Source organism: Apteryx mantelli, chromosome 3, assembly GCF_036417845.1.
Source record: "Apteryx mantelli isolate bAptMan1 chromosome 3, bAptMan1.hap1, whole genome shotgun sequence".
In the NCBI taxonomy this organism is placed as follows: domain Eukaryota; kingdom Metazoa; phylum Chordata; class Aves; order Apterygiformes; family Apterygidae; genus Apteryx; species Apteryx mantelli.
Window position 1 is genome coordinate 4,627,663 of NC_089980.1, and position 13,426 is coordinate 4,641,088.

The following is a 13,426-nucleotide window of genomic DNA, read 5'->3' on the forward strand; positions in this document are numbered from 1 at the left end:
TGTTCCCCGCCGTCATTCACTACCATTCAAATCTGAAGAAGCATATGGAAATCTGTGTAATGGGAGTTGTTCCTATGTGTGTTTGGTTACAGGTGTGGGCATAGGCGATGGACATTTGTCTTCTCCTCTGGACCCTGGATTGGAACCTGGAGGTGAGTAGTCAGCAGACAGTCAGTTGAACAAATAGGCCTTTCTTTTCTCACTCTGTAGCGCCCTCCTGAGGAAGCCAAAGTCTGCAGCACACATCCCCTGACCAAAGGGCAGCAGAACAACTAGGGGTAACGCTGCTTCGGTCTTCCACCGGCCCGCGGGCTCCTGTGCGTGAGCAATGTAAATGATCCTTGTTGTCCTCCGGTTCTACAGCTTGCCTGCTGGTAAAGTTCTGGTTTCCCTGGTGTGTGTTAGAGACCTCCGCAGAAGGAAGCACCGAGGGGCCGGGTGTTTGTCCTGGGGGTGCTTGGGGGCTGTCGGGTAGCGCCTTGAAGGAGGATTTGGAGAGGTGCCAGGTCCCAGCCAACAAGTCCCCCTGGCCCTCCTGCAGCTGGGAGACTCTCGACCTACATGTGTGTCCCCCATTCCCCTTCCGGAAATTCACGGCAAGTCACTTCTGCGGAAGTATGTGGCACCACGTGATGAAAACTTGTCTTGTCTGTGTTTGCTTACAGGCGTTCCTGCAGGCAGTGGCCTTCCAGCTGCTCAGCTGGATCCCATCTCTGAGCCTGAGGGGCATGCGAGGAGTAAGCGGTGGAGATTTATTCACTTCCTGGAATGAGCATTTTGTTTGAGAGTTTTATTCATGGGCCGTGTAGCTTAATTCCTTGGCCGAGGCTCATGCCTGCAGAGGAGCAGAGTGGGCTTTGGGAGGGCTTCAGAGATGTACGGTGGGTGTTCTGCCTGGCTCCTCCAGCCTTGTGCTTCTTGCAGCGCCTACAGCAAAGGCAGCAGGTTTTTGGGGTTGAGGTTACAGCTTGTGTGAACTGCAGGGCATCCTTTCCCCGCATGCTCAGATTTGTAGCCACATGGTGCCTTTGCAGGTACCCGATAAGTGTTTGCAGAAGACTCAGGAGTGGAAGGGCGGGACAAGTGCCTTGGTCTAATGATACATTCCATGCTCATTGACTCCCATTCAAATCTGAAGCAGCCTACGGAAAGAGCTCTGCTCGTCTCTTTGGTTACAGATGTGGCCGTAGAGGATGTCTCTGCAGCTTCTCAGCTGGATGCAGGTTTAGAGACTCTGGGGAATCGTGCAGGTGGGTCGTGACTATTCTCCTACTGTTTTGGTTTACTTGAAAGAAGCAGCATTTCTTTGTGCATGTCTCGTTCATGTGAAATTCAGCTTCATCCTTTCTGTTTAGGTCCTTGGCGAAGAAAGTACAAGGCCCAAACAGGAAAGTCTCCTCAGAAGTCTTCTGAAGTCCTCCAGGAAATCTTGAAGGACTTGGAGAGAGCAGCTGGTGGGTAGATTTCACTGTGTGTTAAGCGCAATCATTGTAAACCCGAGGTTTTAGAAACAGGAATGGATAAGCTGTAGCTTACGCAGGAGAAAGGGATTGACCAGAGCCTTGCCGCAGTGACGCACCATTTCACACCTTGCAGGCGCTGGCAAGCTGCAGAGCTTGTTCGGGGTCTCTTCTACGAGCGTGTTCTTCACCATGTTTGTGAAAGCGCCCTGGATATAGAGCGGCAAGAGCTTGGGGCTCAGTGCACTCTATGTGACTGCTGTGCGTACTGTGTGGTGGATTTGGCGTGATGAGCCTTATTGAATGCTTTCCTTCGAAGAGAGCAGGAAAAAGCTGTAGCCGGTTCAGCTGGGAAAAAGGCCTTCTGAGAAACAAGGCTCATCACGCCAAATCTCTCTTGCCAAGTCTCAAAAAGGCACCAAGTGGAATGGGAACGAGAGGATCACATGCAATTGTCTCGTCTCCCCACCCAAACAGCCGGTGTTGCTGCCCGTATTGGTTATCTGGAAGATTTTGTGCGCTTTGATTTTTCTCTACAAAGGACACATTGTTTGGGCTAGTGACTGGGTGCCCGCCCTGAAACGCCAGGTTTTGTTTCTGAGGTTTTTCCTGAAGCCTTTTGAAAAGTATTGCCTCCTGAAGATACCGTGAGGAAGTGGATGAGGAACAGTTCCTTCTAATCAAGCTGTCTTGCTTTCTTTCCAAAGAGAATCATCAGGAGACCCTGGAGAAGGAGACCTTTCCGGCAGTCCCTGATGAAGAAGGAGAGGCAATTCAAGCAGCGGGCATGCCAGGTACTTGCTGTCCATTTTCATCTGGTGTAGGAACTCCAAATCCCTGTGTGTCTGCAGGCTCTTCCCCGGGGGCCCACTACTGCACAGCATGTCAGCAACCAAATGTTCAAGTATGAGGGCGCCGGAAGTGTTCTGAAACAAGCCAGGAGCGGCTTTCTGAAGATGACTTTTGTCTCTGGCGTGTGGAGATGATTGCAATTAGTGTGCCCGAGATGTGCATAGCAACCTTTGTGGGTCCTGTTAGACAGCCTCACTTCCCCCCCCCCCAAGCAGCTCCCAGGGATTTCGGGGCTTTGCCATTTGGGGAACGAGGCAGTTTTAACCACGTTGAGTGCAGGTTCCACAGGCTCCACAACTCTTAATCGACTCGACCTCCTGCCGTGTCTGCATCTCAGAACTTGCAGGGAGTCCCCAGAGGCCCTAGGCACAGAAGGAGCACAGAGTGGGATGCCTGCTGTGAAAGGAGGTCCCGAGCGATGCCCTGATTCAGCGGTGGGGCAGGGGTTTGGAGGGAAGCTCGTCCGTCCTTCTGCATGCTGTGTGCCTGAGCAGTGCTGAGGCTTTACCTCTCTCTGATTCTTGACAGGGCTTCCAAGTGTGTCACGGCCCGGGGAAACCTTCCACGACAGGAAATACGCCTTTTTTCCAAAGCACCGAGGTACTGAGCAGTCTTGCAGGGATGCCTAAGTGAGAGAGTTGTTCTGAAGATGTGGAGCACACAAGTGGTGTTTGGAAGAGCGGAGGGCGGAGGAAGGGGAGGTGGTGCCTGTGTTGGAGAAAAGGCAAAGGGAGAGAGCCAGGTTCAGGTGTCTCCTTTGCTGTCGGCCGCCCCAGAGGAGCCGGCCCTGGCTGCTGGGCTGGGGAGCGCAGCCAGCACCATTTCAGCTGGAGCCGGCCCACGGTGTAGCCAGGAATACCGGTGTCACGGGCTATGGAAGCCAGAGCCCAAGAGAGCCTGACTCTTTCCCCTTGGGGCAAGTGTGCTGACCGGAGAGGGAAGAGTCGGAGTGGCACTCCCTGGACCCGGGATGGCTTTTGTCCACGTCACTCAAAGGAGTTATTGGTAAAGCAGATGAGCACCGCCGAGTGCTCTCCGCCTGGCCTAATGAGTCTTGTTCAGTGGGACGACTTGTCCCAAAGGGTCAGAGCATGCCTCCGTGCAGCAGCACTTTTGAGCCTCAGAAAGGCGAGAGAGCACCAAAGGAATTGTGGGATGTAAAGGATCGCCAGAAAGGGGGAGCAAACCCATCCAATTGGGAGAACTGGATTATGGCCATCGCAGAACGTAAGCAAGGCTGAGAGGCTAAAGAGCGACTCCAAAGCGTGCTCATTTGCAGTGACTTGGGCACTTTTTGCTGCTACTGAAACCAAGGAAGCGTTGCAGTCCCCAAGATTTCACTCCTTCAGAGATGCTAAGAAAGGGGAAAAAGGAAATTTCCTGGGAATGTCAAACACATTGTGAGATTATCAGCAGTTCAGAACACAGTAACATATGGCCTTATGTAATTTCCTCCAGGTTTGGCGAGTGAGAGAAGCGCAGCTGCTGCAGAGCCAAAAGACGTGTGGAAGCATCGCGCGATAGGCGCTGAAGCAGCCTTGGGGATCCTTGTGGCTGGAGCAGTGTTGTGCTGCCTAGTTATTTTGCTGCGGAGGAAGAGGAAACGGTGCGTGTGCTTTTTTCCCCTAAAATTCTGTATTAGACGGCTGCTATTAGTAAGGGAGAGTTTAGAGATGTAGTCTTCAGGAGGGCAAAGTTAGCTGTTGACGGCGCTCTCCTGAGATTTCTGGTGTAAGATTTTCTATTTGGCCCCTTAGTTCGTAGCAATGAGTATTCTTTGCTGAAAGCCATTCCTGCTGTTGCCAGTATTACCTAATACTGACGCTGTTGCTAAAAGAGAAGACGCAGGCACAGACGAAGGCAAAGCCAAGTCAGGAAGAGAAACAAAGAAGGGCGAGATTGCCATAGAAAGTAAGAACTGCAATAGCTAGAGTCCACTATGAGGGAATTTGGCGACAGAAATCACCTTGTTATCTAATGCCATTAATTCCAAATGTGCTGCTCAGCCTAGCTGTCATTGCAGCAGAAGTTGTGATCTGGTTTCCTTGGGGATGCCCTGGGTAGTCGCTGTCAGTCAAATATTACAAATTGAGTATTGGTCTTTGTCAGGCGCGCTGAGAAGTAAGACTAGGCAGTTCTCCTAGATTCTGGCATACTGTGCAGTACTTCAGTCCCCGCTGTTTCTCAGAGTTCGATCCCCCTCCCAGCGTGTGCAGAGAAGGCAGGTCAATGTGGTACGGGCCAAGAAGAACTTGAGAGGCCGCTAGGCTTGGGTGGCCGGTGCAGGGGAGCAAAACCAGCGCTGTGTGGGTGCAAGTGTGCCCTGTTTTCTACGTGTAGCTTTCGGTACCCCACAGCTCCTACTCGGAGGCAGGGTGCCAGGCACCACGGGGGCTGCACGCCGCTCCGCCGGCACCCTCGCATCAGCTGTGGCCTGGCCCAGCCAGGCGGCCGATGGGGCCCGGAGCAGCAGCCCTCGGAGCCCGTCCACACCGCGGGGCTGCTGCGCCCCGGCAGCTCCAGGCTCTCCTGCGCCCTGGGACCCACAGCCTGCGTGTCCTGAACAGCCACCTCTCCCCGCAGGAACCTCCGCGCAGCCCAGAGATCCGGCGCAGACGCCAGCGGCCGCCTCTCACGCCGGGACAACTGGCCCCCCACCCCGGCGCCCGGGAGACCTGGACCCAACGCCAGCGGCCGCCCCTCGCCCCCGGAAAACCGCCCCGGCCGCCCCAGAGAAGGGGACCCGCCACGCGCGGGCAGCCGCCCACCCCGGCCGCCCCGGCCGCCCCCGCCGCGGCCCTCGCGGCCCCCCAGCACTGCGCCGGCACCTGGGCACCAGCAGCCAACGGCCGCGGCCCAGATGCAGCCGTGGGCGAAGCAGCAGCTGCCACCCGCTGTGCCCGGTGCCGTCCAGCCCCCTGCAAAACCGCCTCCCCGGCCCCCCGGCCCCCCGCCTGTGCTTCCCTGCTGCTGCCGCACTGGAACCAGCTGGAGCCGGTCGAAACCTGGTGGGATTTAGGTCCGGTCGTGGAGGCAGCCAACGATTATATCATAATAAATATCTATAAACTGCCCAGCCGGCAGCAGTCAGGACCCAGGAGGCACAGGCCTGCAGCCCCTCTTGCCCTTCAGCTGCAGCCAAGGGGCTGCGGGAGCTCTCCCCAGGATGGAGCGCAGCTCAGGGGGTAGGGAGCGTGGGAAGACTCACTTCAAGAGCTCACTCCTGATCTCCCTGAAATGCTAGTGTGGACGTATGCGTAGGGAGAGCACCCAGTGACCTTCAGACATGACGGAGGCTGGCCAGGGAGGTCCTGCCTGGGAAATTCATGGTGGGGCTGAGCCAGAATATAGTCCAGGCAGACAGAAGCTAAATCGGCAACCTCTAGCAGTTCTTCTGAACGTGCAAATGACAATTTATTCTGGGCTCTCAATTCTTAAAGAATTGAGCACAATTTTTCACAGGCAGGAAAAATGCCATATTTGGAGCCAGAGGGCAAACTGCTCCCAAACTTGAAGTCCTTGCATCAATAGCTTGGGATCAGTACAGCCTCCAACAACAGCCACCAGCATCTTCTGACCTTAGCACTTCTGACCTGTTTTCCCTCAAACTTGCATGTGAACTGAACTCTTTTGGCAATGCAGCACTTCATCCAGGGTAGCTATATCCTGGCAAAGCTGTAGGCACTAGAGAAATGGATCTTATGGTGGAAACTGCTGGAGAGAAGCGCTGGGAAATGCTGTGCACGTGCTGAAAAGGTACAGAGTCGCCATTATAGCTGCTGTAAATAACCTGTACCTACTGTACTGTTACAAGCTGAAAGGAAAATATGGGTGAGTTATCGCAGCAAAAAAACACCATTCGGGGGCTTTTGTTTGAATTCACTACCTGCTACGGATGACTTTTACACTTGTCCCAGCATTAAATTTTTGTTTCAGCTCTAGATGCTGTCAGTAAAACCCTGAGTATTAGAGAGCAAAACCCACCTATATCTGCCTCAATTAACTGCCATGTTCTAGTGAGAGCATTGCTGTACCTCAAGCTCACGCTGTTTCTTTCTCTCTTCAAACTGCAACCTCAGCTCTGCAACTCTTCCAAAGCAGCTCTGTACATTGCATCTTGGGCATTCTGGAGCTCAACGATCTGATCAAAACCAGCCCGAAGCTGGTTGAGAGGTACCTGTGAGATCGTACAACAGCAGAACATTGAGCAGAGTTCTACAGTGAAAGAGACTCTTTGGAACACGCAAAAATTTAATCTTTTTAAGCACAGCCAGACAGGCTGCTTTGCAGGGCCCCAGGTCAGCTGCTGCCTGAGAATGCAGCTTCTCCGGACCAAAAGCAACTGGCTCACATCATTGCAGCAAGTTCTATAATCAGCACCCACGTGTGTGTGCAGGGACTAGGTACAAAGCCTACCACAGTCCTATATCAGAGGGGGAAAAATGACTTTTCCCGGTGTTCCTGTGACATAACAGAGGAGAACTGCTAACCCATGAGCCAAGATCACAAAAGCTACAGCTTAACGCAAAGGTAACGACTTACCCTGGAGTCACTATCCAGCAAGCACCGAGCGATGATTGTGTCCAGAAAAACCTCAATGAGCCGCAATGATGTGATCCAAGTCCTGTGCTTGTCGGACCTTGTTCCAGAGTTCATCCCACGAACATTCAAGTACCTGGAGCAATGATTCAGGATGGGGCTATTTTGATTTGCTAGATGACAAGCTCTTTGAAATTTAACACACACAACACGCACAGCATATTAGAAGCGCTTCTTTTTTAAGCAACCAGCTGGGTGGATAAAGTGTACCTCAAATGTAATGTAATAGTGCATTTGATGAATGAAATGGACCATTTCTGATGCCCGAACGTGACGCTGATGCAGCACCCCAGAAAGCTCTGTAAAAAATTCAAAGAGATGGTATGTTAAAGACCAAAAGGACAGTGATAGCCATCAAACCAGCTTGGCAATGGCTTTTTTTTTTTTTTTGCCAAACGGAGTACCCCACAAAACAGCCACTAAACTTGGATGGTAACTGCAATACTGGCTGGTAACGCAAGACCAAAGAACTTTGCGCAATGAACTTCTTGAAAACAGAGCCAAAGAGGATGCTGGCTGTGTGATCAGACAGCGCTGAAAACCTGCGGAGCATCACAAGAGAAGAAGACCCTTGCAGTCCCCCAAGAGACCCAAATACAGTGAATGCTGCATGCACTCTTTGGTAGAAAGTCTAAGACTACAGATCCGCAGTTGCTTCTTCTTTCGCTCTCCTCAGACCTCTTGCAATGAGCCTTCAAAGACAGAGGTAGCATAATCTGCATTACTTAATTACACTGAGACCAAAATGGAGGATGGCTGTGACGGGACTGGGCAGTTCATGACTCGGGTGTTCCAGGCTCCGTTCCTCATGGCACCACAGAGACACAGGGGCAAGTCATCCTGACAGCCTCAGCTGCTCACCTGTAGAAGAGGGTATCTCTGTTGCAGAAGGGTAGGCTCAAGAAAACCAGCAATGGCATAATTCTCCAGTATGTGCATATTCAACGTTCTGGAACTAGGCGGCTGTCTGGGGAGAGGAAGACCTCTCTCTCGGCAGCTGCCAAACTGATCGTGCTGCTGTAGACGAGCACACGAGACTGCTACAGAAGGAATGCTGCCTTTTCATATGCTGCGATGTTACAGAACCATACGCTGCGCTGAATGATAGACCAACAAGCTCCTCTGTTCTTCATTCCTCACACCTTTGCAGGAAGACTGCCTCCAACATCTTGTGTTGCATCAACTTGAAACAGGGTCAATGAAAATAACTTCCCGGGTTGGCCAAAGAGCAGAAATTCCTTAACATTGGTGATGAGAGTGTATTTGTATTCCTTCTTCAGACTACTGACACGAAAAGAGCAAGCTTGACCTTACTGCCTGTAATTCCTCCTTTAAAGGATTAAAATCCCGGGTGTTCATATGGTTCGGGAACGGGGAATAAAGCTATCCTAGAAAGAGAACGCGACCTCTAGGGAGTGGGCAAAGTCCCTCCAGCTGCTCCTTCCATCCATCCCTCCAGCCAGAAGCCAGACCATGTCTTTGTCAACACACTCCCCTTTCTCGGGGGTACACACCCAGAGAAGCCCACGCTGGCCTCCTTCCGACAGCAACAGCTATAAGGGCCTGGCCAGCATGCTAAACAACGGTGGTGTTTAACGTGCAGCCGAAACGGAAGGTGGTGAGCAATGGAGCTTTTATCTGCAAACAACTGCTCCACGGCAAAGCGCAAGAAATGCCTCCCGGCAGGGGGAAATAGGAACAAAGACCAAACTTGCTTCTGAGAAGAAACAAAGCCCTCACAATGGGAGATGCTTGCAGTCTGAAAACTGCGGGCTGAGGAAAATGAGATTGGTTACCTGCCCCCTCGTCTCAAAGGAGTCCAAAAGGGAGAACACTGAAACACACTGGCTTGGAGTCAGAGAAGCGCTCACTGGGCACAGAGAAATGACAGTAAAGTAAATGCCACTTCCCAGGAACAGGAGGGAAACGGAGTCATGCCAAAAAGTCCCACAGACCAGCTCTGTGAATCAGAGCAGACTCAACAGGAGCCTCTTTCCCAGCTGCCTCCAGAGGCAGAGGCGTTCTTTGCCTCCTCACGTCTAACTAAACCCACAGCAAAGTGCCTCAGAGCTGAAGAGCAGCCTTGGACTCTGCAAATAAGGAGGCAACAAGCTCTGAGAAGAAACAAATACTGTGCCAGCGCCTGCATGTCCACGCTTTGTTCCAAAGCCACCTACTTGCCACTGGAAACTTGGGTCCTGCAGGAAGAGAAGTATTTGCACCTCGGGCATCTTAAACTCATGTCCAGGCGGACGATTCACGTCCACGCCTGGGAAGGGGCAGAACCCACCTGCGTGCTAGTTATGGCCGGTCTTGCAGAAGAGAGCCCTTCACGCTCCTGCGACGTCATTGTAGAAGTCGGGGGACGCGCAAGCCGAACCATGAGTAAAGACAGAAATGCCTCCCTGCCTGTGCACATTCTTCTGGGCTGCTGATTCTTTCCTCTGAGACCTTTCCTGCCTCCCCTGCCCCCAAGCTTTTGTGACTCAGAAATCACTCAACATCACCTCGAATGGACAAGAGGAAATGTAATCAATGCCCTTTGCCTGGAAGAGCTTGTGCTTAAGACACAGGGTCCGTGCTTCTGCTAGGAAAGCCAGGGGCAGGTGGCTGGGCAGGCTCAGCTCTGCTGCTCCACCGCAGCCCACGAATGCCAGCCCTACCAGAAGGTGTGAAAAATGCAGGAAGCTCCCTGCCCTTCCGTTCTCTTTCCTGCCCTTCCCAAAGGTGCTGTTCCCCTGATCACCAGGGCCACAAACAGTCACTCCTGCCTTAGAGAGGGACACCTACAGGCCAATACCTTATTGCCAAGACTGCAAGCCATCAGTTGACTACACCACGAGTGTCCCAGCTCTTCAAAGGACACAGCACAAAGGTGAGGGTTTTACCTGCACCAGTGTTGGGCACCCCCATGCTCGTAGCCAAAAGAGTTAAGGAAGAAGTAGATGATTTGCTTACACTACTCGAGGGAAAGGCAAGCAAAGAGCTTGCGTATTCGCCACTCCCATCAGGAACAGAGCAGCAATGGCCGGAGAAGGGAAGCTCTCCAGCCAGTCAAGGAGTTCCTGCTTGGGGATTTCTCTTAAGAGGCACATGGCTGAAAACACCCGGGATGCGGGCCTCTAGTAGCTGTGGTACTGTAACACCAAAGCTGTGCAAAACTCATACAAGCAACACTAAACATGGACACTGACGTTTCCGCTTTACCCCTCTACTCCCACCAGCCAAAAAGGTCCCAATTCTAAACACCTAGACCCATCTTGGTAAACGTTACCATGCCACAAAGAAGTGTATCCCTCCGGAGCTAGAGTTACTGAGAGACGTGCAGCTAGGTCCGAAAAGGCAAGCCTGAGTCAGCACCCGTGCTCAGAGATTCTACGATCTTCTCGGCTCAGAAGCGCCACCTGAAGGTCCCAAGCCCTTCTGAGCACACCAGAGCTGCTACACTGCACACCTTGCACGTCCTTCTCCAACAGCTGCTCCTCCTAGCTGAGCCTCTTCTGCTCTGCTCGGAACTAAGCCAGAGCACCGGCAATGCGGGAGGGGAAAACACCCAACTTGGGAAGGCTTGTTACTTGCAGCACAGGAGAAAGGGAAACACAGGGGACAGTGGGAAGGCCTCAAGGAAGCTGAACAAAAGGGAATGGAGAAGGACCAGGCAGTAGGAGGCAGCTTGCCTCTCTCTCCTGCTCCCTCTGCTATTCAGCTTCAGAAAGGTCTCTTTTGAAAGCTGCTCTCCCTGCCTCAGAGCCAGCCTGAGTCGAGGCTACAGTTTTTCCTCAAGTCACACTGCATCTGTGAGCTCCTGAAGTCCACAGGTGGCCTGGTAAACAGGTCTGAGGGACTCCGTAATTGGAACAGGCAGACGCACAGTTTGGGGTCTCTCAAGGGGGAGGGCAATGGCAGTATTCTCCAGTTGCCTGCTTTTTCCTTCTCAGCATGAGGAGCGCAGAGTGGGAAGACACGCAAGCCATCCTCACAAAGTCCAGCTTCCAGTGCCAGGATATGGGAGCGCGTCAGGAACTGCTTCTTGCCGAGAGCAGCAAAAGCCACCAGGAGCACAAAGGGACACGAGACCCTGTTTGGTTCCGGTTGTGCACAAGGCTCAGTGAGGCTAGAAATTTTTCTCTTAAGCTAAACCTAAACATTCAGTGACACCAGTAAGAGACAAGGAGTCAAAATCATATCTTTCTGGTCATTGTGCAGCTCCTCAAACACCTTCATCAAAAAGAAAAAAGAACCAAATAACACCCCCCTAGGCCAGTAGCTGACATGCTAAGCAGGGCCAGAACATGTTTGCTAGATACATGCTAGAGCAACGATCGAAAGAGGCAATGTTTTCTGGATTTCCGGGTAAAATCTGTGCAAGAAGGCACCTGCCAGGAGTACATCTTTCAGGCCATAGCATGAAGTTAGACATAGAAGAGCTAGCGTGTGCTACCTGGTGTAGTCTTAAGACAGGGTTGTTGAGAAAAGTAATGGTAAGCACAAGGAGGGAACGCTGGTGGAGGGAAGGTGAAATGCGTACAAGGAAAATAGACCTGAGCACTTCTTTTATGCCGTGCCGAACCTTAATGCTCTATACCAGAAGGAATGTATATTCAAAGTGCTCAGGTTTCGCAGAGTTGCCACTGTGTGGATTATTTGTTTCTATCTTAAACATACAGAAAACAATCTCTATCCAGCTCTTCTACCTGCTCCATTCTGAACTTGCAGTTAGGAAACTCGACGTTTTCTCTGACGTCAAAACTAGAACCCTGCGATGCAACAAAGCTAGGCATAAAAGAGATTGTGTTACAGAAAAGTAAAGGCTACAAAGGCAACTAAAATGTTATATTGCCTCAGTTTCCCTTCTTTATTTATCTTCTGTCTTCAAATCAAGAAGGATACTGAAGCTTAATTTATTAAGCATCCATAAAGCAGTATGTTTCAGATGAAAACCCATTTGATGAAGAATACGTAATGTGTATAAGCAGCAGCTGGAAAGCCAGCGAAGTCACAGAGCTTCGCATGGGCTGAGCCATGTACCCAGAAGATCTCCATCATATGATTGGGATCTGTCAACAATAAAAGGACAAAACATCTACAGACTTGGCTGGCACCTTCTTCTGTTACACTCCATGACTGAACTTTACTAATCCTTAAAGCACCCTCTGCTAATTTGTTAGATGTAAATTAGAAAGTGCAGTCTACAAAAGTAAAATGACTTTAGCTGTATTATGACAGTGTTCCTACTGCTTGGCTCTTCCACAAAAACACCTGCCTTGAAAAGAGTCACTTCACTGCTTGCTTTCTTCTTTCCAGAGAAGAACTCCACAAGTGACCTGGGGAGCTCGACATGAAGAGGGGAGGGTGGGAAGGCACACAAGCCAGCCTCACAAAGTCCAGCCTCCGGTGCCAGGAGGCACCTCTGGTGCTGATGATAGCAAACTGGGAGGAGTGGCTGATACCCCAGAGGGCTGTGCTGCCATTCAGAGAGACCTGGACAGGCTGGAGAGGTGGGCAGAGAGGAACCTCCTGAAGTTCAGCAAAGGCAGGTGCAGGTTCCTGCACCTACGGAGGAATAACCCCCTGCACCAGTCCAGGTTGGGGGTTGACCTGCTGGAAAGCAGCTCTGCCGAGAAGGAGCTGGGAGTGCTGGTGGACACCAAGTTGACCATGAGGCAGCAATGTGCCCTTGTGGCCAAGAAGGCCAATGGGATCCTGGGGTGCATGAGGAAGAGTGTTGCCAGCAGGCTGAGGGAGGTGATGCTCCCCCTCTCCTCAGCCCTGGTGAGGCCACACCTGGAGTGCTGTGTCCAGTTCTGGGCTCCCCAGTGCAAGAGGGATGTGGCACTACTGGAGCGAGTCCAGCGAAGGGCTACAAAGGTGATTAGGGGACTGGAGCATCTCTCTTATGAGGAAAGACTGAGAGAGCTGGGCCTGTTTTTAGCCTGGAGAAGAGAAGGCTGAGAGGAGATCTTATCAACGTGTACAAGTATCTGAAGGGAGGGTGTCAAGGGGATGGGACCAGACTCTTTTCAGTGGTGCCCAGCGACAGCACAAGAGGCAACGGGCACAAACGGAAACACAGGCAGGTCCATCTGAACATGAGGAAAAATTTCTTCACTGTGAGGGTGACCGAACACTGGCACAGGTTGCCCAGAGAGGTTGTGGAGTCTCCTTCTCTGGAGATATTCAAAACCTGCCTGGATGCAATCCTGTGCAATGTGCTCTAGGTGACGCTGCTTGAGCAGGGGGGTTGGACTAGATGATCTCCAGAGGTCCCTTCCAACCTCAGTGATTCTGTGATTCTGCGATTCTGCAATCGAAAAGCCTCCATGCCTGTTGCCGTGGAGAGGTATGGATGTGTAGTGAGAGGGATGGATATACTTGGAAGCTGTGCCCTAGTGATCGGTATGGAAATCAACACTGGTGGAGGCCTGTCAATGTCAAAAACAATGTCGATAGTTGTCGATGCCTAGGGAGAGCAGCACGGGCCACAGAGCGAAAGGTAAGCATGCGTGGGGGGAAGC